A 19,316-nucleotide genomic window follows, 5' to 3' on the forward strand; every position below is an offset into this window, starting at 1 on the left:
TTTACTGAAAAAGGCCAGTGGCTGCCACTGTCTATTAACCAGTAGCTCAAGTGCTGAGGTGTCCAGCATGAGTGTGCTCAGGGCATCTGTCCTGGGATGCACAAGGAGGGTGGCTTTGACTTGGGCATCTTTGGTCGCTTGGAGAGCTTCAGTCACTTCCTGTGTTCATGTCTTTAATTGGGGCCTGCCATAAGGGGAAATAGCGGACTCATGATGCAGGCCGCTGCAGGTATGGAGCGATGATAAAAATTGACGATACCTGCAAACTCTTGTACGCCCTTCACGATCATTAGTCTGGGGAAGGAACAAATAGTGCCCACTTTGGTGGGTAACGGCCTGACCCCATGTTAGTCAATGTGATGACCCATAAAATCAATGATCTCTTGGCCAAACTGGCACTTGGCCAGATTGATGGTTGAACCGAACTTAGCCTGGAAAACAATAGTCTGAAGTAAGTGGCATGCTCGGTGCGGGTGTTGCTGGCTATTAAAATGCCATTGAGGTAGAGAAAGGTGAAGTGCAGATCTCGGCCTACTGTATCCATCAAGCTTTGGAAAGTCTGAGCCACATTTTTCAGCCTGAATTGCATGTGGAGGAATTCGAACAATCCAAAGGAGGTTATGATGGCAGTTTTGGGAATGTCATCAGGGTGAACTGGGATCTGATAATAATCCCTGACAAGGTCCACCTTAGAATATCCGTGCCCCTTGCAGGTTAGTGGTGAAGTCCTGGATATGGGGCACGGAATATCTGTTGGGCTGGTGGCCTTGTTAAGGTGGTGGTAGTCTCCACACAGCCTCCTACCTCCAGCTGCCTTAGGTACCATATTGAAGGGGGGAGTCCCATGGCTATCGAAGTGCCACACAATGCTAAGTTCCTCCATCTTTCGAAACTCTTCTCTAGTCAGGTTGAGTTTCTCAGGGGGAAGATGCTGTGCCCTGGTGAGGAAGGGATGGCCCTCTGGATTAATTTGCTGTCTCACCCCATGTGTTTGGTTTCCACCGATTTGAAATGAGGCGTAGTGATGGAGGGGATTTCCATTAAGATGAGCAAATTCATTGTCGGCCATACTCACCAAGTTTAGATAGGGGTTAGTAAGTTTAGTGCCCTTGAGTGAGAGTGTCTGAAATGTCCGGGCATGTTCTAGCCGATGCCCCTTAATGTCCACCAGTAGCGAGTTGGCTCTCAGGAAATCGGCACCCAGTAACAGTTGAGGTACAGCTGCCACTATAAAACATCCAGGTGAATTTTTTGTCCCCAAAGCAGAGGGGAATTGTATGGTGCCAAATATCTGAACATTGGAGCTGTTTGCTGCTCAAAGATCTCAGCCCACCTTGCCGCTGCGGGCTTCTATGCTGGACTGGGGAAGGACGCTCTACTATGCCCTGGTGTCCACCAAGAAATGTCAGCCCGACAGGGAGTCTTGGATGTGTAGCAGGCTATGCAGTCGGCCTTTGTCACAGCCTGGGCATTTCCACTGTTGATGACAGAAACAGTACTTCTCAGCATTGGGGTACATTGATCGGGTGGTCTGTCGGTCGGAGAGTTGGTCAGCGGGCTACCTGGCTAGGTGTTGCTGATGAGGTGCTGTCACCTGTTCAAGTGAAGATCAAACATCCCTCTATGCCATGCATAGCACATCTGCTTGGGCAGCCATCATCCTGGAGTCATTGAAGTCTTCCTCTGCGTTGAGCAGCCGGATGTCCTCGGGCAGCCTCTCCTAAAAGATCTGCTGGAACAGCGGACAAGAGGTGTGGCCATCATTGAGAATGAGCATGTCACTCATGAGGGAGGAAGGGGCCCTGTCCCCCAAACCATCGGTGTGTAGCAGTTGGGCTGCACTTGTGCTTTGAGAGCCCAAAAGTCTGGGTTAATAGCTCCTTGATGGCCACATACTACCCTCGCTCCGGGGGATACTGGAGGAAGTCAATGATGCGGGCTGCAGTGTCTTGATTGAGGGTGATGACCACATGGTAGTAGTGCATGGTCATCTGTAGAGATCTGGTGAAAGGCAAACTGCGCCTTGGCCTGGTGGAGCCACACCCATGGTTGCGATGTCCAGAAGCCCAACAGCTTCAACACTACAGTGTTGATTGTAGGCTGTTCATCCATTGTTGGATCCAAAGCGCCATTTGGACCAGTTGGGTTCACCACTCTAGCGGGGTAACTATGGTTATAGCTCGGGTTATAGCTTGAGGTAGAGAGACGACTTACACACCAAGGGAGTGTAATCGACTTCATTGGGCTGCAGCTCTACCTTTTATAGGCAGTCAGCCATGTCATCACTGGGGCATGGCTTGAGTGAGGCTGGCTGCTGATTGGTTGTCCCAGATGCATGGACCTGGATTGGAACCCCTGCGATTCACTGGTTGTGATTGGCCGATTCGACAGCTATTCCTGCAGCCAATGGGAGTGGGCGTCTCATCCTGTGTGCTGTTTGCCTGATCATCGTGTTTGCTGTGTCGGCCCATGGAGTGGGCTGCGGGCCGCTACAGTGTGACATTAAAAAAGCAAGTGAATTAAGTCTGCATTGTGATATTAATAGGAGAAGCATCCAATATTCAGCACTGCCAAATTCCTGGGGCTGCCAGATTATCAGAGCGTAACTTCATTAAAACCAATTGCTCACTGACAATCCTGTAACATTACAAAAGGAAACCATTCTGTCAAATCAGGTACAGAAAATCAATGAAAGATTAAATTGAGATGTGGAGAAAATGTTTTTAAATTAACGGTGTCGGTTTAGAAATTAATACCAGTTTGGAAACCAGGTTAAGAAAATCTATGAAAGAGGGGAAAAAAAATACATTGAGATTGAAAGAAAATGTTTTTAAATTAAGTCTTTCAGGTCCAAAAATTAATGCCAGTTTGGTTCTGTTCTCTCTGGCCCCATTCCTCCTCCTCTTTTCCTTCTCTTTCTTCAAACCGTTGGTCACCTTTCCATCTGCCTGTCACCCACACCTTCGTTACTCTCACCCCCACCCTTCCCTTCATTCTATGAATTTCTGTTCTCCAATTAGAGTGCATCTTCCATAGCCTCTTCCTCAGATTATTGCCTCGCTTCTTCCTTTTTTTTAATCATTTATTCTGCCTCCCGTCATTCACCTCATACCTGGCAGTTTCTGCTACCCCCCCACCCCCCTTCCAGTTCCTTCAACCCTTTATTCAGTCTTCTGCCACAAATATTGCTATTCCTGATGAAGGATTACATTCCAAAACGTTGACTGTCTTTTGCTGCCTATTGCCTTCCATGGATAGCGCATAACCGACTGAATTCCTCCAGCATTTTGTGTGTTGCTGGGCATGAACTTCAAATTCAAGTTTATTGAAAATATACAACCTGACAAAACTGCATTACTCCGGACCATAGTCTACACACAAATGGCATATACAGTACAGAGCGATCCAAAAGAAATGTATATTAAAGTAATTTCCAGGTCTCTTGGGATGTTTAACAGTCATTCTGCCTGTGGAAAGAAGTTATTTCCCAGTTTGGAAGTCCTGGTTTTTAATGTATGTGTACCTCTTTCTTGAGTATAGTGTCTCAATGATACTGCGGGATGGATGGTAACAGTCCTCGATGATTCTCTGCATGCTTTTTAAGCACTACTCCCTGTGGATATTGTTGTTAGAGGGAAGGGTGACCCCAGTACTTCTCCTCAGTACTGACCTCTGATCTGATGCTTATCAAATACCGTGTTTCCAATGTTTCAGAAATGGAATGTTAAGCATAATGGTAATTATATAGCAAAGCTACTAACTAGAGATAAATTTCTGTGCAAAGTTTTAAAAAATGTTTCTGCCTAGGATTACATTCCAAATAAGCAAGGCTTTAACATTGCAATAGTTTGGGTTTGGAGCCAGAGGCCAAGAATAATGATCACCCTGTTAAAAGGGATGTAAGTGTCTGTGGCAAATTCAGTTTGCACCTGCCCAACAGATTCAACAGCTTCATACCATTCAAGGATTTCAATGTTAACTTAGAATGTTTTATTTTAATGAAGATGACATGGATACATGACGACCTTTAACGTCTTATTTTAATTTGATGGAAATGTTTTTAATGTGATTAGATGTACTCACTCTTCCAGATGATTTATAGTCTTTGTTTTTTGATTCACAGAGTATGTTCTAAGTTAGGTGGTTTATACATATGTGTGTGTGTGTGTGTATATTTAAAAATAATTATTTATAAACCACCTAACTTACTTAGAACACATATTTATAGTTATATATATATATAATATATATCTAGATATAGATATAAATTTTTTTCATTTGTGTCTTCCCCAGTGCAGTGGAGGGTGGATATTATACTTTTTGAAATTTTACCTTGCTACATATACATATGTGATATTGTATTTTCAGTTTTGTTCCCTTTTCTTAATTGTATTGTATTTATTATAAAATCCAATAAAAAGATTTTTTTTTTAAATTTCCCAGTTGGCAAAGCTTAGTTGCAAATTTCCTTAGGAGGTTGATTAAGGATTATGGGAGAGTTGTTAAACTTGGATTGTCAAAGTAAATCTTTTCCTCTTTGGTAGGAAAGTTTAGGGGAGACATCAGGGGTGGGGTTTTGACACAGAGTTGTGGGTACCTGGAATGCATTTTGTGATCGAGGAAGCCGGGATAATAGGGGATTTTAAGAGACTCTTAGACTGGCACGTAGATGAAATAAAATTAAAGGGTTATGAGGTATGGAGGATTTAGTTTTTTTTTTGGGACGTTGACACAACATTGTAGGCCAAAGAGACTGTACTATACTGTGATGTCTATCTTTTATGTTTCTCAAAGGTCATGATTCAATGTGTGGTTCTGCAACAATCTGCAGATTTCAGTATTTTTTAGAATATTTTATTACATTTTCCATAAATGTATTCATTTCAAAATACAAAATATAATAATGTAATCATATCAATCTGTTATACATGATGGTTTTATAAAACCCCCAAAAGGAAAACCAACCCCCTTTACACTAAATAATATCTTCAATAGGGATAGAAAAGAAAGAAGGAAGAAAAAGAAAAGAAAAAGAGTACAATTAGTAAAGAAAGAAAAAAAATGCAGACCTGGCTGCCTTTCCATTGAATCTAACCTTATTTGATTTTATTTGTTTATTTATTCCAAGGAATTAATGGAGTTTAGGGAATGCCATTTATAAATTTATACATACAATATGTAAATATGGGTACCATAATCTTCTCAAGAGGTATCCAGCCATGATTTTCTGTGTGCCATCTTTCTAAACCTAAATGAGAATCCGATTTCCATGTCACTGCTATACATTTTCTTGCATCTTCTAATGAAATTTTTGAAAACTCTTTTTGACATAAAATCAATTTCAATTTTGGTCTTATCCCTGTGACTTGCTCCAAAAAAGTTCCTAATTCTATCCAAAATGGTCTCAATTTTGGGCATGGCCATATAGAATGTAAAAAAAATGGTCCTAGACTCTTGGCTACATCTAAAACTTTGATCTGAAAGATCTGACTTCAATTTATTTAATTTAAGTGGGGTAATATATAGTTGATGTAAAAAAAATTATATTTAACCAATCTATATCTAACATTTATTTTATTTGTCATACTATCTACACCAGTGGTTCTCAATCTTTTTCTTTCCACTCACATATCACTTTAAGTATTCCCTAAGCTATAGGTGCTCTTATACAGGGCCGAGCGATAGCACAGTTAGATAGGCTGAATCGTAGTCTCAATCATCTGACACAAGGTGGCGCAGGCCCCCTTCCCTTCCAAGGAGAAGCCCGTGGTTAGTGACATGCATTGACTGGGGGACTGCGCCACTTCAGTGTTGCGCTCTGCTGGACAGAAGTGATGCTGTGATGTGCTGACATCACTTCCTTAGGTAAGTGCGCCCCTCACAGGAAGTGGGCTGTCTCCTCGAGCAGCGTGAGTAATTCAAAATAAAGTTCAGCAACTGGTTCACCTTGTGCTGTGTGGATGTCTCTCATTTCGGTATTGCTGCTGTTAACAAATGGTACACTTTGTGATTAATAATGGATTGCTTAAGGTGGTATGTGGATGGAAAGAAAAAGTTTGAAAACCACTGTTTTAATCGTATCTAATTGACTTGTTAGGTGCATGGTTTTGAAACTCCAAAGGAAATGGGTCAATGACAATTTTTCTCAAGCAAAATATTTCAGTAACAATTGGGTCTAGAGTAGTGATTCTCAACCTTCCCTTCCCACTCACATCCCACCTTAAGCAATCCCTTACCAATCACAGAGCACCAATGGCATAGGGATTATTTAAATTGGTTTGTGAGTGGAAAGAAAAAGGTTGAGAACATAGACATAGAAATAGACATAGCTCGGACCAATTTTTCTCCCCAATAGTAATATTTATATCTGTCTCCCATCTCTATCAATATCTATAAATTTCCTGCTTTTGAATTTCCTTTTGCAATAATTTATTCAAGGCCGATATAAATTTCTTAATAGATCTGTTACAAATCGAGACTTCTATTTCACAATTTTTAGGTAATTTTTATCTCATAAAAATAAGAACAAAATATTGTATCATTTTGTCTCCTATATTTATTTTTAATTGTTCAAATTACATTAATTTTCCTCATAACAATCTTCAACATTTCTAATTCCCTTAGAGAATTAAATTTTCAAAAGTCGATTATTCATTGTAAATGGGATAAGTTCATTTTGATTTAAAGGCACTTTAACTCAACCAGGGTTCCTCGTTCCCATTTCAGTATTTGCTTTATACAATATATTAAACAAATGCTTCAATAATAGTTTCCCTGTCACCAGAGATTAATCTTGGTTCCCATTTATATTTAAAATTTTCTGATGTCCTCTCTCCTATCTTTTCCATCTCTGTCTTAATCCATGCTGGTTTCTCTCCCTCTTCAAAAAAAGAAGAGAGAAATCTTATTTGCCTAATAATTTTTTTTTAATTTGGAAATTGCCAACCTCCTAATTCATATTTTCATGTTAATTTTTCTTGGGAAACCCTTGACATCTTGACATTCCAAAGAAATTTCCCTACATATTTATTTAATTCCTGAAAAATCTTCTATGGTAATGTTTGAAAAAAATATTGCACATTTGCAAATATATTCATTTTAATACAATTAACACTTCCCTATAATGCTATTGGCAATTCCATCACTTTTTTTCAAATCTTCATCGATTTTCTTCAGTAAAGAGGAATAATTTAATTTAAATAAATTATTTAAATTATTGTCTACTGGTATTCCTAAATATTTCATTTCATTTATTGGCCATTTAAGTTGGGAATCTCTCTGACACTGAGTATAATCACCTCTAGCAAGAGGCATAATTTCACTTGTATCTTAATTTACTTTCTAACCAGATGCTAACCCATATTCTTTTAATCTTAAACATAGTGAACCTTCCAATTCTGTCAAGTAAATGAATATATTATTTGCAAATCAATTAATCTTATATTCCTTTTGGTTAATTTTAAGACCTTTAATATCAGGATCAGATCAAATCAGTTCTGCAAGTGGTTCAAGTGCTAAAATAAATAGAGCTGTAGATAATGTATACCCTTGCCTTCTATATTTAGTTAAATGAAAATGTGCAGATATTTGCCCATTTGTTATGACTTGAACTTTTGGTCCATTATATAAATCTTTAATTCAATTTACAAATATTTTTCCTAAACAAAATTTTTCAAGTACTTTAAACAAAAAATCCAATTCTAATGTATCAAATGCATTTTATGCATCTAAAGCCACTGCTATACTTAAGTCCTTCTATTATTATACATTATTCTATTACACATTATTCTATTGGTAAGCTTTCAAAAAGGCTCCCTTCTCCACCGAGTTCTTTATACACTTTTGATCTGCGCATGCGTGACTGCTTGCACACATGCAGGACCGATTCTCTCCATAACTGCAGCTGAGATGGCGCTGCAGATCGCTTAAGTAGCAGCCTCAGGAGCCCTCATTGTGCGGCTGGGAGCTTGTCCTTGTCGTTTTCCGTGGTGCGTTCCCGATGGGCCAGCGATGTTTTTCCTCCTCTCAGGTGACATGGAAAAATGACTTTCTGTTTGTTCTTGAACAGTTTCCAATACTGTTTCAGTCTCTTTGACAATTTTACACTTTTTAAAACTAATTCCCAGGAGAGTCTTGATTCATGACGCCCCCTATTTCAGTATTCTTCTGCAGCCATTTGATATTTGGCCAAATTTTGGTCACCTGTTCAGATGGTTCACCACAAAGCCAACATTTTAAGACTGCTGGGAATCTGCACCAAATGCTGGAGATACTCTCTAGTTTATTCTAGATGTTCTGATACTAAAATTGAAGTCAGCACATTTCCTGCCTACATTTCAAGTTTCATTATTTTCTTTGCACTTTTAAAACATCAGGCTTGAGAAGGTGACCATCTTCTATAATTTAATTTGATAAAATTTTGTTGAGTAACTATTTGAAATAATTGATGAAATGTTGAGATTGATTTGTCTGTTATGCTAAAGTGAAATGCTGTCTTTTTATGATTAATTTTGTTACCAGCTGTGGTTTCATGTGAACTTTTTGAAGTGGTGACTTTTTACAAACTGCCTGTTCTTTTCACTGTTGCTCAGTACACGTGACGATTGGCGATTCTAGTCAAATCAACTCAGGAGAGCAACGTCAGGTGTCGGATAAACTCAGAGAAAGTGTACTGCTTAAACTCTTCTAAAGAGATGCCTTTAATTTAAACTCATTTGTTTATGATTTCCTCCCCAATAATTTTTCCTTAATTTCAGCTTCATTTTTTAAGATCTTGTCCAGACCACAACTCTGTAAAGATGAGGCACATTACCACTAACTAAAGTGCACCCCCAGAAGATATTCAATGTGCTGGCCAAACTTTTGGGGTGGTACTGTGTTTTTGGTGAAGTCTTGAATCTAAGCCCTGCCTCTCCTCAGGAGATCTCACAGAATAGTAACTTGAGCCTCGGTATATTGTTGTACCATTTAAGAGCTCTTCAAGTTTGGTGCATGCATAACCTGACCACAAATTCAAGTTCAGGATACCTGTCATATGTACCAAGACGCTGTGATTGTTTTGTGAACAGACCAGCTCAATATATAGAGAACAACAAGACTCAGTGCAGAGTTGCAGACACAGATCTGATGATAGAGAGCAAAGGCAACATCATTTTATTATTCTAAGTGCATATATCCCTGATCTAGTGAAAATGTCAAAGTGGTGATGCGATATATAAAAAAAAATTCTATTTATGAATTTAATAATCTCAGGAGATATCCTTTTGTTCGTCATCTTTAAAATGCCATCACAAAGGAACACCAAAAACAGCCAACTTGGACACACTCAAGATCCCCCACAGCAAGGACCCAAATGGCAAAACAGCCCAACTGACGGATAGTGGATAGATGTTAGTCCAGAACATTGCAGTTCTTTGGGAGGCATCAATTGTGGCGCTACAATATCTGGAACCAATAGATTTCTAGTTTACAATCAAGCAACCAATGAATCCAATCAGATGACATTTGGGTTGCACCCAGACTATAACTGTTTAGTTAATGGGTGCCTATGGATTTGTAGACCCTTCTGAAACTATTTGGAATTCAATTGCTTTCTCAAATTCAAATTCAAGATTTTTTTGTCACACAAGATGTAGTGATATAATTTGCTTTGCATTCATTCCAGCTGGACGTCCCATGCACAGTGTAGCAAGTAAGACACAGTCCAGAGTAACAGAGAGAGATTAAAGGTAAAACACAGGATTCTGTTGACACCATGGTTAAGTGAAAAAACACACAAATGCTCGAGAAACTCAACAGGTCAAACAGTGCCTTTATGTAGCAAAGGTGAAGATACATTACCAACGTTTTGGGCTTGAGCCCTTCATCAAGGTGTGGGGGAACATGAGAGATGTTCGAACAAAAGGGTAGAGTGGTGAGAGTGAGTGATGATAGGTGGAGAGGGGGAGAAACACCATGAGGAGAGGAGTCTAGGATAGATGGAGAGAGAAAGGAAGTAGGAACTGGAAGAACTAGTTAAAGGGGGTGAGTGGGGGAGAGGAAAAAGCAAGCTTATTAGTGGAATGCAGTGAACTCAATGTTCATGCCCTGGGGCTGGAGGGTGTCCAGATGAAAAATTAGCAGTTGTTCCTCCAATTTGTGAGTGGTGAGGGTGGGATACTGTGAAAAGCCATGGACAGACATGTGAGCTTGAGAGTGTGACTTAGAATTGCAATGGTTATCACAACTACCTGGACTACTTATCCTCAAACCCTGTCCCCTGCAAGGACTCCATCCCCTTCTCTCAATTTCTCTGTCTCTGCCGCATCTGCTCCCAAGATGAGCTCTTTCAGTCCAGAGCCTCTGATATGTCTGCCTTCTTCCCCTCCACCAGTATTAACTTGGCCCTCACCGCATCTCCTCCATTCCCTGCTCATCTGCCCTAGCACCCCCTACCCCCAGAAACAGTAAACACAGAATCCCCCTCATCCTCACCTACCACCCCACCAGCCTCTGCATTCAACATATTATCTGCCAGAATTTCCGGCACTTACTACAGGACCCCATCACCAGACACATTTTTTTTCTCCTCCCCTTTCAGCCTTCCATAGGGACCACTTCCTCCATGACTCCCTCATGTACTCTTCCCTCCCCACCCATTCCGCCCCCCCCCGCACCTTCCACTGTGGTCATAGGAGGTGTAATACCTGCACCCACGCCTCCTCCCTCACCATGGTCCAAGGTCCCAATCAGACCTTTCAAGTGAAGCAACACTTCACCTATACCTCCAATGAACTCATTTATTGCATCTGGTTTACCCTCTGTGGTCTTCTCTACACCAGAGAGACCAGTGGCAGATTAGGAGATCGTTTCACCCAGCACCTCCTCTCCATCTGCAACAAAAGTCACCTCCCCGTAGCCAACCATTTCAATTCTGAGTCACACTTTCAAGCTCAAATGTCTGTCCAGGGCCTTTCACACTACCCCACCTTGACCACCTGCAGATTGGAGGAACAACACCTCATTTTTATCTAGGCACTCTCCAACCCCAGGGCATAAACATTGAGTTCACTGCATTCCACTAATCAGCTTGCCTTTTTTCCCCTCCCCCCTTTAACAAGCCATTCCAGTTCCTACTTCCTTTCTCTCTCCACCTAGCCTAGACTCTTCCCCCTTGTCCTGTGGTCCTCCCCAAACCCCCCCCCCCCCCCCCCCAACTATCATCTTCCACCCTCACAACATCCCACCCACTTTTGTTTGGACTTCTCTCATGTTCCCCCACACCTTGAGCTCGAAACCTTGGTGATGTATCTCCATCTTTGCTACATAAAGGCACTGTTTGACCTGCTGAGTTTCTCCAGCATTTGTGTGTTTTTTCAACAGAGAGAGATCAGTTGGTACCGACCTTCTCACTGCGTGAAACATTTAATCTATAATTTGCCGTAATTTTGCCAACTCCTTTGCAGTAGTAGGGATTATAATCATAATTTCTGGTGAACTCCTACCCCGCTGCCATCAGATTCCTGAATGATCAGTGAACCAAAGACACTGCCTTGTATCGACTTTTCATGCACTATTTTTATTGATTTTTTTGGGAAGCTGATTTAACTGACTATTTGCACTGTGATTTCTGCTGCAAAACAACACATTTTGTAATTTTTTTTCATGGCAATAAATTCTGATTCTAAACAATAATGAAATCTACATGATCACGGTGTTAATCAAAAAAATCTATTGGGATTTTAATGGACCTTCATGCAAATCTAGCAAGGTTTCAGCATAAAAGCAATGGATTATTTGGAGACTGAAGATAGTCATATGAATACCTTCCACATTCACTGATTCATTTATTCAACACTGACAAAATCTTATTGCTTTGGATAATGGTTAACTGTAGAGGAGTTGCACTGAATTATTGCATTGACTGCACTGTCAATAATGCAGTACTTGTTTTGTGTGTTGCTGCAGTTGTTCCATTATTAATGCAGGTCTTGCTGATTACTTTGGTATTTTTCTATCAAATGTTATTGCAGGCATTGGTAATTATTGCAATCTTTTCAATATTAAATCTTCAAGTCAATATCGCCAATTACTGCAGTATTTTCTCTATTAAATATAACTGAAGATAATGGCTCTAACTGTAATATTGACAGTTATTCCAAGCTTTGCTGTCTGAATCACCAAAAACATGGAGGTGCTGCCGGAGCTGCTGCAATAGCAGCCCTGCCACTGGGGCAGACCCAGGAAGAGCACAAAGCGGAGACACCGCACTGCTGCCCAATCTACCTACCGATGGCTCCATACAGGCTTTAACTGACCTGTTATAGGAGCTGATAGTGTATTATTTAAAATCCTGTGACCGCTGGGTCTGGGCCCAAGATGGTGGTGCCTGTACTGGCGGGTTGGAGTAGGGATCCAGAAAATGGTGAAACGCTCCCTATTAGAGAAGGAGAGGCAGAGGAGACAACCCTATGGGATGGTGACCAGAGTGGTGGACCAATGAGGGGCTCTGCAGCCGAAGAACGCACAGGTGGCGGGCTGTTAGCGACTTGAGGTGAGGAACTGATGTAGGCTGCAGCCTGCTGGCAACCTGCAGTCAAAGTGCACCAGGCTGCAGATTGCTGGAGACTGGCTGAAAGGGTATCAAGTATCATAACCAGGATGCAAGAGGGTGTTGCAGGCAGGAAGGGCTCCTGAGGGGCCTTGGGTGCTGAAGGCTTCCTGATTGTATCGGAAGCTTGGATCTGAAGTTCAGGTTTCTAATAATTTGGACAAGTCTGTCTGGTTATGGGAGTACTGGAGGAGAATCCACAGCTGGAGGAGAATCAATGTTTTGAAGAGACTCTTTTGCTTCTCTTTGTCTATAGGCCCATTTCTACTGGTGGCGTATCTTTGCTTTATGACTGAATGCAATTTTGTGTAATATTGCATTTGGTATTTTTTAGATGACAATAAAATAATCAAGTTTTACTGCAGAAAGTGACTGCACTTCCTATTTCAGCAAAAATTGCAATGTTTGCATTTGTAGTTGAGATGATGATGTGTGGCATCTTTCTTATCATTCATGTAATTGTATTTTTTTTATTTTCCAGCTACTTAACTAATTACGACTGAGCAAGTAGATTGTGGAAGTAACTGCAGAAAACCCCATGGGTGAGTGGAGCAAATCTTCAGCTCAATTCTGAAATGAGCAGACAAATGAAAAGCCTGAGGATGATTTGATTATCACCAAATGGAGGAGTAGAGCTTTTGGCCTGGAATTTTAATCTGCTAACACAATTGGGGGGGTTTCACTTTTTCCTCCCTTTCTATTGCGACAGTGATAATTCCTGTGGGCTTTGATGTGCTTGAACCCTATGTGTAAGGTATCATGTACTCATCCTTTCTGTCTATTAATTCAGGTTGGATGGCTTTACCTTGTTGAGATTTTATAGTGAAGCTTGTTACTGGTCGAACTCTGATCTTTAGTGGCTGATTGTTAAATGAACCCCAGAGACTAATATCAACATCCAATATTCTAGTTTGTCAAAGGCTGTGTTAAGTTGAACTAAAGAATAAATCGTGTGGTGCTGTCAACTGTTTCAGTGAGAATGAATTCCCTGGTATGCTGTCTATTATTCAGCTCTGATATTGGGAGAGAAGCAAATTGTAATGCTTCATTTCATGAACCAAAGAAATGTCAAGTTTTTACAAAAACAAGCTATTCAAGTGCTTTATTCAGTTTACCACCCACACCCTCTTCATCCAGCAAGAATGAATTCATCCCAAATTTCTGTCCCAATTGGTTTTTAGCAAAGAATGCTATATAAATGTGAATAAGCCTGTCCCGCATCAGACTTGTCAGTCACCAACGAGCCTGCAGCAGACGTGGACACACCCCTCCATAAATCTTCGTCCGCGAAGCCAAGCCAAAGAAGGGGCATAGGAAAAAGAAGATTATGTTCTTGCAGATGCTGGGCTTTGTTTGTAGTTTGTGGTTGCCTTTCCAGTAGTTTTGCTCTTGACCTGGTAATTTTGGAATTGGTGAGTGTATTGACAAACCTGTATCATCAAATGAGTTTGAGGGTGGAAAGATGTATGACCCTCTGTCAATTATATGGTAACCAAACCTAATTTACTTAGGACTAAAAGGCTTCAAATATGAGGAAAGAGAATTACAATAAACTGTCCCAGTGAAAACAATGTTATTTTTTCAGAAAAATAAGGGGGCTGCTCAGCTTCAGAGCTAGAAGAGCTGCATCCTCTTCTGACTTGCCCTATCTTGTAAGGAACAAGATAGTTATGAGAGCTGAAGAAGCCTTGATGGGCTTCCTTGAAAGGCCATACAACACCTTAAGTCTACACTTGATCTGACGTTGGTCTCAGATCCACATTCATTCTTGACCCATAAATCTTGACACCATTATGCATCAATAATCTGTCAATCCCAGGCTTGAATATGTTCAATAATTCAACCTCAGTGGCTCCCAGGTGTAGTGAATTCTAAAGGCTCTCAATCCCCATTCATCTTGTTTTAAATTATCATCCCTTTATTCTGAAGCTCAGTTCCAGATATCCCCAAAGAGGGAATACATCCTTTCAACACATAAATGTCTAAGACCATCAATATTCTCCTCTCAACTCCAAAGGACATAGACCCAAACTCTTCAAACTTTCGTCATTTGATAACTCTTACATTCCAGGAATCAACCTTCTATGAATGCTCCTTAGTATATCTCTTTTTAAATAAAAAGATAACCCTCCAGAAGGTGGTCTTGATGCGTTCTCACAAATGTTTATTAACAGTAATAGCAGGACCTCTCCACTGCCATACTCCATCATAGTTCAATAAGGGATATTATTCCATTTGCCTTTCGTTAAGTTACTGTCATTCAGGGTCGGCACCGGAAAGAGTGTTAGAGGATGGCATTAGGGTAATCAGGTGGGGCACTGTCTGACAGTTATAGACTCACTCAGGGGAGGGGTTGGGGGGGTGGTAGTGGTCTACCTACTGAGTGGACATAAACCTCCCCCGGCCCTCTGATGTAGCAGCCGAAAACCCTGTATTTATTGTAAAGAGAGTCACCAGTGTGGGTCAAGCTGGATGCTCGTGATGCTTGACGCAAGCTAGCAATGTGGAGGGGGGTGGGGTTCTGATGGCGAGCAATAGCCACAAGTGTATGGCGGCACAGCACCTCATATGGGGGGGGGGGGATGCAGCGCGAACATATATGGGCACAGTATGTTGTAAGGAGGGCCCTTGGTGCCGACTGTGCTGTAATTGCAAATCAACTTTATGTGTCTCATGTATGTATATTCTTCCATCCAAGGTTGGAAACCTCACACTTCTTCCCCTAATGCCAAACTTTTAGCACCTTTCTCCTCATCAAGCGGAGTATAATATTGCTTTATGAAAGGGAAATTGTGTGTGATAAAATTATTAGTGCCCCTTGAGAATGTAACTAGCAGGATAGAGAAAGGTGAACTGGTGGATGTAGTTTATTTATATTTCCATCAGACATTGAACAAAATGCCACATAAAACATTACATCTCAAAGTAAGACCTCATGGTATTGCACTAATATTTTTGGATAGACAGAGGATTGTCTAGTGAATGGAAACTAGAATAACTGGATAGTCATGTTTGGTTGCTGTTGTATCACTTTGGAACTATTTAGAATTTATGTTAATTACTTAGGTTATAGTGGTCTGCACAAGTAGATGCGGACTGGCCCACAAGATAGTCGATGAACGTGGTGACCGCACAGACCTGGGGGTGATACTGGCTGTCATCCCAAGTGACCTCCCACATGGCAGGAAAATGGAGAACTCTGGCAGGAATGCTGGCCAATCCCAGGCTGGTGCTCTGATGTCATGGGAACCTGATGTCATGGGTGTCAGTGTCTGGGGCTCATAAAAGCATGATAGCCAGTGCAATAAACCAGTCTTGTTTTCCAAGGTTTTGGTGTGCATGTTGTTCTTCTCCACACTTACGTAGCGTGAATGTTACAAAGTAAATGGACTGAATATTTTGCAGATAAATTTGCAAAGACTACCAAGATAGATGAAGAAACAAAAGGAAAATAGAAAAATAACTCTCAGAGGGCCAGGTGGCATCTGAGGAAAGAGAAGCAAATTTAATGTTTCTTGTCAAAGCCCCTTCTTTAGATCTGGTTGAAGGATGAAAGAGGACACTTAGGGAAAATACATGAGCTTAGGAACATAGAAAGTGTTGCAGGGAATACTACTACTAATCAGTTCAGACCATTCTAAAGGTGAGAGAAAATCTGAACTGATATTAGATATAGATGACAGCTGGGAGAATTGGATGTTGTGATACAAATAGAGACAGTTGGCTACCTGAAGCTATTCAATTCAATAGTGAATCCAGAAGCAGGCAACATGCTCAGTCAGAAGATGAGATGCTGATTCTCAAGCTTATATTGAGAATTATAACACTGCAACTGACTACAGACAGATAAATCAGAGGGAATGGAGAACTAAAGTAACAAACGACAGGTAATTGAAGGTCACTCCTGCAAATTGAACGTAGGCTTTTTACGAAATTGTGAATTAGTCTGTGTTCATTTTCTCCTATGTAGAGAACACATTGTGAGCATGAAAAGATTAAATAAAATGTCTGTAAATTACTGCTTAATTTTTGTGTCCCTGGGTCATGTGAAGGGAAGAAGTAAAAGGTAACGCGTTGTGTCTTGCGTGGTTGCATGGGAACATGGTGTAGGAAGGGGAGTGATTGATGGAGTGGACAATGTTGTCTGGAAGGGAATAGTGTCATTGCAATGTAGGAGGAGGGGGAGGTGTGTCTGGTGATGGAATCTCATTGCAGGTCGAGATAATTGTTGAAAGGGGGGGTGGTGGGGTGGAGAAGTAGGATCATGGAAAATCTATCTTAGCTCTGTGCAGTAAAAGGAATGAGAGCAGAAATGTGGGAAATAGATGTGTTTAAAGCTCCACAATGAAGGTGGATGAGAAGACTCAAACTGTGGGATGATTAGAAAGTGAGTTTATTCCAGTAGCATGAATCACGCCTTCCAGGAAAGATGGGGGTGCATTCAATGTAACGTTTTAGATTGATACCCACATTAAAACAAAGATTATGCATTTACAAAATGTATTCTATAGCATGTCCTGAATTAGAATTTTATAATGTAGGAAACCTGGAACCCAAATTTCCATTGGCAAGATCCCATGTATTGATCAGATGATCAGTTTTTTGCAATGATTGAATGATAAATAATGACCAGTAAACTTCAGTTTTTCTTTGCAACGATGACTTGCATTTATATAGCAATCTCAGTACAAAACTTCCTAAAGGACTTCAAAGGAGACTTAGCAAATAAAATATGGCCCATGTAAGAAAATATTATGTCCAAGCACTTCTCGACTTACACATTGTATCATCTTTCAATGAGGACACCATTCCATTTGCCTTTTTATTAAGTTACTGTAATGGCAAATCAAATTTGATGTCTCATGTGTAATGATAGCCACCTCCCTCTGTAGCCTCATGCATGTAAGCAATATTCTTCCTTCCAAGGTCGGAAATCTCACACTTCTTTACCTAATTGCCAAACTAATCTTCAGAAAAATCCCCATTATCCGGAATTTAATGAACTGGAAACTCAAACAACCAGCAAAAAAAAGGAGGAAATGAATAAATAAATAGTATATAAAAAAAAAGACTAGGCAGATAGACACCGTGGTGGAGTGCTGAGACTTCATTGGACATGTGCAGGTTTGCTCCGCTGAACTAGCAAGCCCCTCAATCTGTCTGCACTTTTTTCACTGTTGCAACTTGCGTGCAGGCTGTCAGCACGTGGAAAGTGCGCTGAGGGCCTGACCAGGACACTTGTGTGAAGGTGAGTTGGGTTGCTTTGGTGAAGATGGGACAAACATTCAGCCAGTGGAGAGCCCAGGTCGTGCCCCGCCCGCAGCAGCTGTTTGAATAAAGTTTCAAAAAAGTTGCGTTGGAATGAAATGGAGGCACCCAGGATGAAGGGGCAGCTGATGCTTTTCGCTGCTGGGGCGACTCTCCCAAAGTGTCCCCCTGTCCCTGCCTAGTAAGTCTTTATTTTTATTAGATTTAGTATATTAGTAAGGCTTTTTCTATAAACTTGGGGGAGGGGGTTAATTATGACAGCACCACAGTTAGTGCAACTCTGCTACACGGCCCACAACTGGGGTTCAAATTTATATTTAAATGTTTTAAGTTATGGGAATTACTTGATTAAAGTGTACGTTACATAATTAAAGGCTACAATACTGAGTCTTATCAAATTACTTTACACTTTGCAGTGTCTTTTAAACTTTATTCTTAATGCAGGTGTATTAGTTAGGCATTGGGTCTCAGTCAATGGGAAAATTGGCATTTCTGGCATCTGCAATTCCTGTAGGTGCCGGAAAATAGGGATTTTACTGTATATCCTCTGCAGACATGTTGCATCTTTCTCATCATCAGCAAAGTTTAACGTTGCTTTATGAAAATGAAGATAAACCATTGATATAGATAACATTGCAGTAGGTAAGTTGTCTACATTGGTCAGAGAGATAAGAACCAGGGAATATAGCCTCAAGATTCAGGGTAGCAAATTTAGGGCAGAGCAGAGGGGGGATGCTTTTCCCAGTGGGTGGTGTATCTGTGGAATTTGCTGCCCATTGAAGCAATGAGGGGTGACCTCGGTAAATATATTTAAGAAAAGGTTGGATAGATTTTTACATAGTAAGGGAATTATAAAAAGGGCAGGTAGGTGGAGATCAGCCATTATCACATTGAATGATGGTGCAGGCGCAATGGGATGGATGGCCTACTCCTGCTTCTTTTTCTTCTGTTCTTCTGTTCTTATGCGTATGATAAAGTTATTAGTGACCCTTGAGCTTGAAACTAGCAGGATAGAGAAAGATTAACTAGTTTATTGGCATTTCCAACAGGCATTCGACAAAATGCCACGTCGCAAAAATTAAGGCCTCAAGGCCTTTCAATTGACAGCGGATTGTCCAGCTAATGGAAATTAGAATGGCAGGTTAGTCATGTTTGGTTGGTGTTGTACCGCTTTGTTGAGAGTGTTGGGACCGTAACTATTTAAAATCTATATTAATTACTTAGGTAAATGGGCTGAGTGTTTTACAGAGTAATTTGCAAAGACTACCAAGATGATTTACAGTCATCTACAAATTTGTTGCGGATGGTCCACGCTGATGAGACAAAGATAAATATTATTAAGATAATAAACAAATAATGCGTAAAATGAGGTTGTACATTTGTCAACAAAAAAAGCTTTCAAAAGATTTTCCCATCAGAGCGAAGAAGTTCTGTCAGTGGTCTGGAAAGGGGCTGACGG

General features: G+C 40.7%; 1 long non-coding RNA gene across 1 annotated transcript in view; it reads left to right on the forward strand.

The window, feature by feature from the left end:
- LOC138752203 (uncharacterized) overlaps positions 1–13,441 on the forward strand; it is a 75,322-nt gene extending 61,881 nt beyond the window's left edge. Inside the window, exon 3 of the long non-coding RNA XR_011350437.1 lies at positions 13,071–13,441. This is a non-coding gene — a long non-coding RNA (uncharacterized lncRNA). The remainder of the gene's footprint in view (positions 1–13,070) is intronic.
- Positions 13,442–19,316: the final 5,875 nt, after the last annotated feature.

The sequence above is a fragment of the Narcine bancroftii genome, chromosome 1, assembly GCF_036971445.1.
Source record: "Narcine bancroftii isolate sNarBan1 chromosome 1, sNarBan1.hap1, whole genome shotgun sequence".
Lineage (NCBI taxonomy): Eukaryota > Metazoa > Chordata > Chondrichthyes > Torpediniformes > Narcinidae > Narcine > Narcine bancroftii.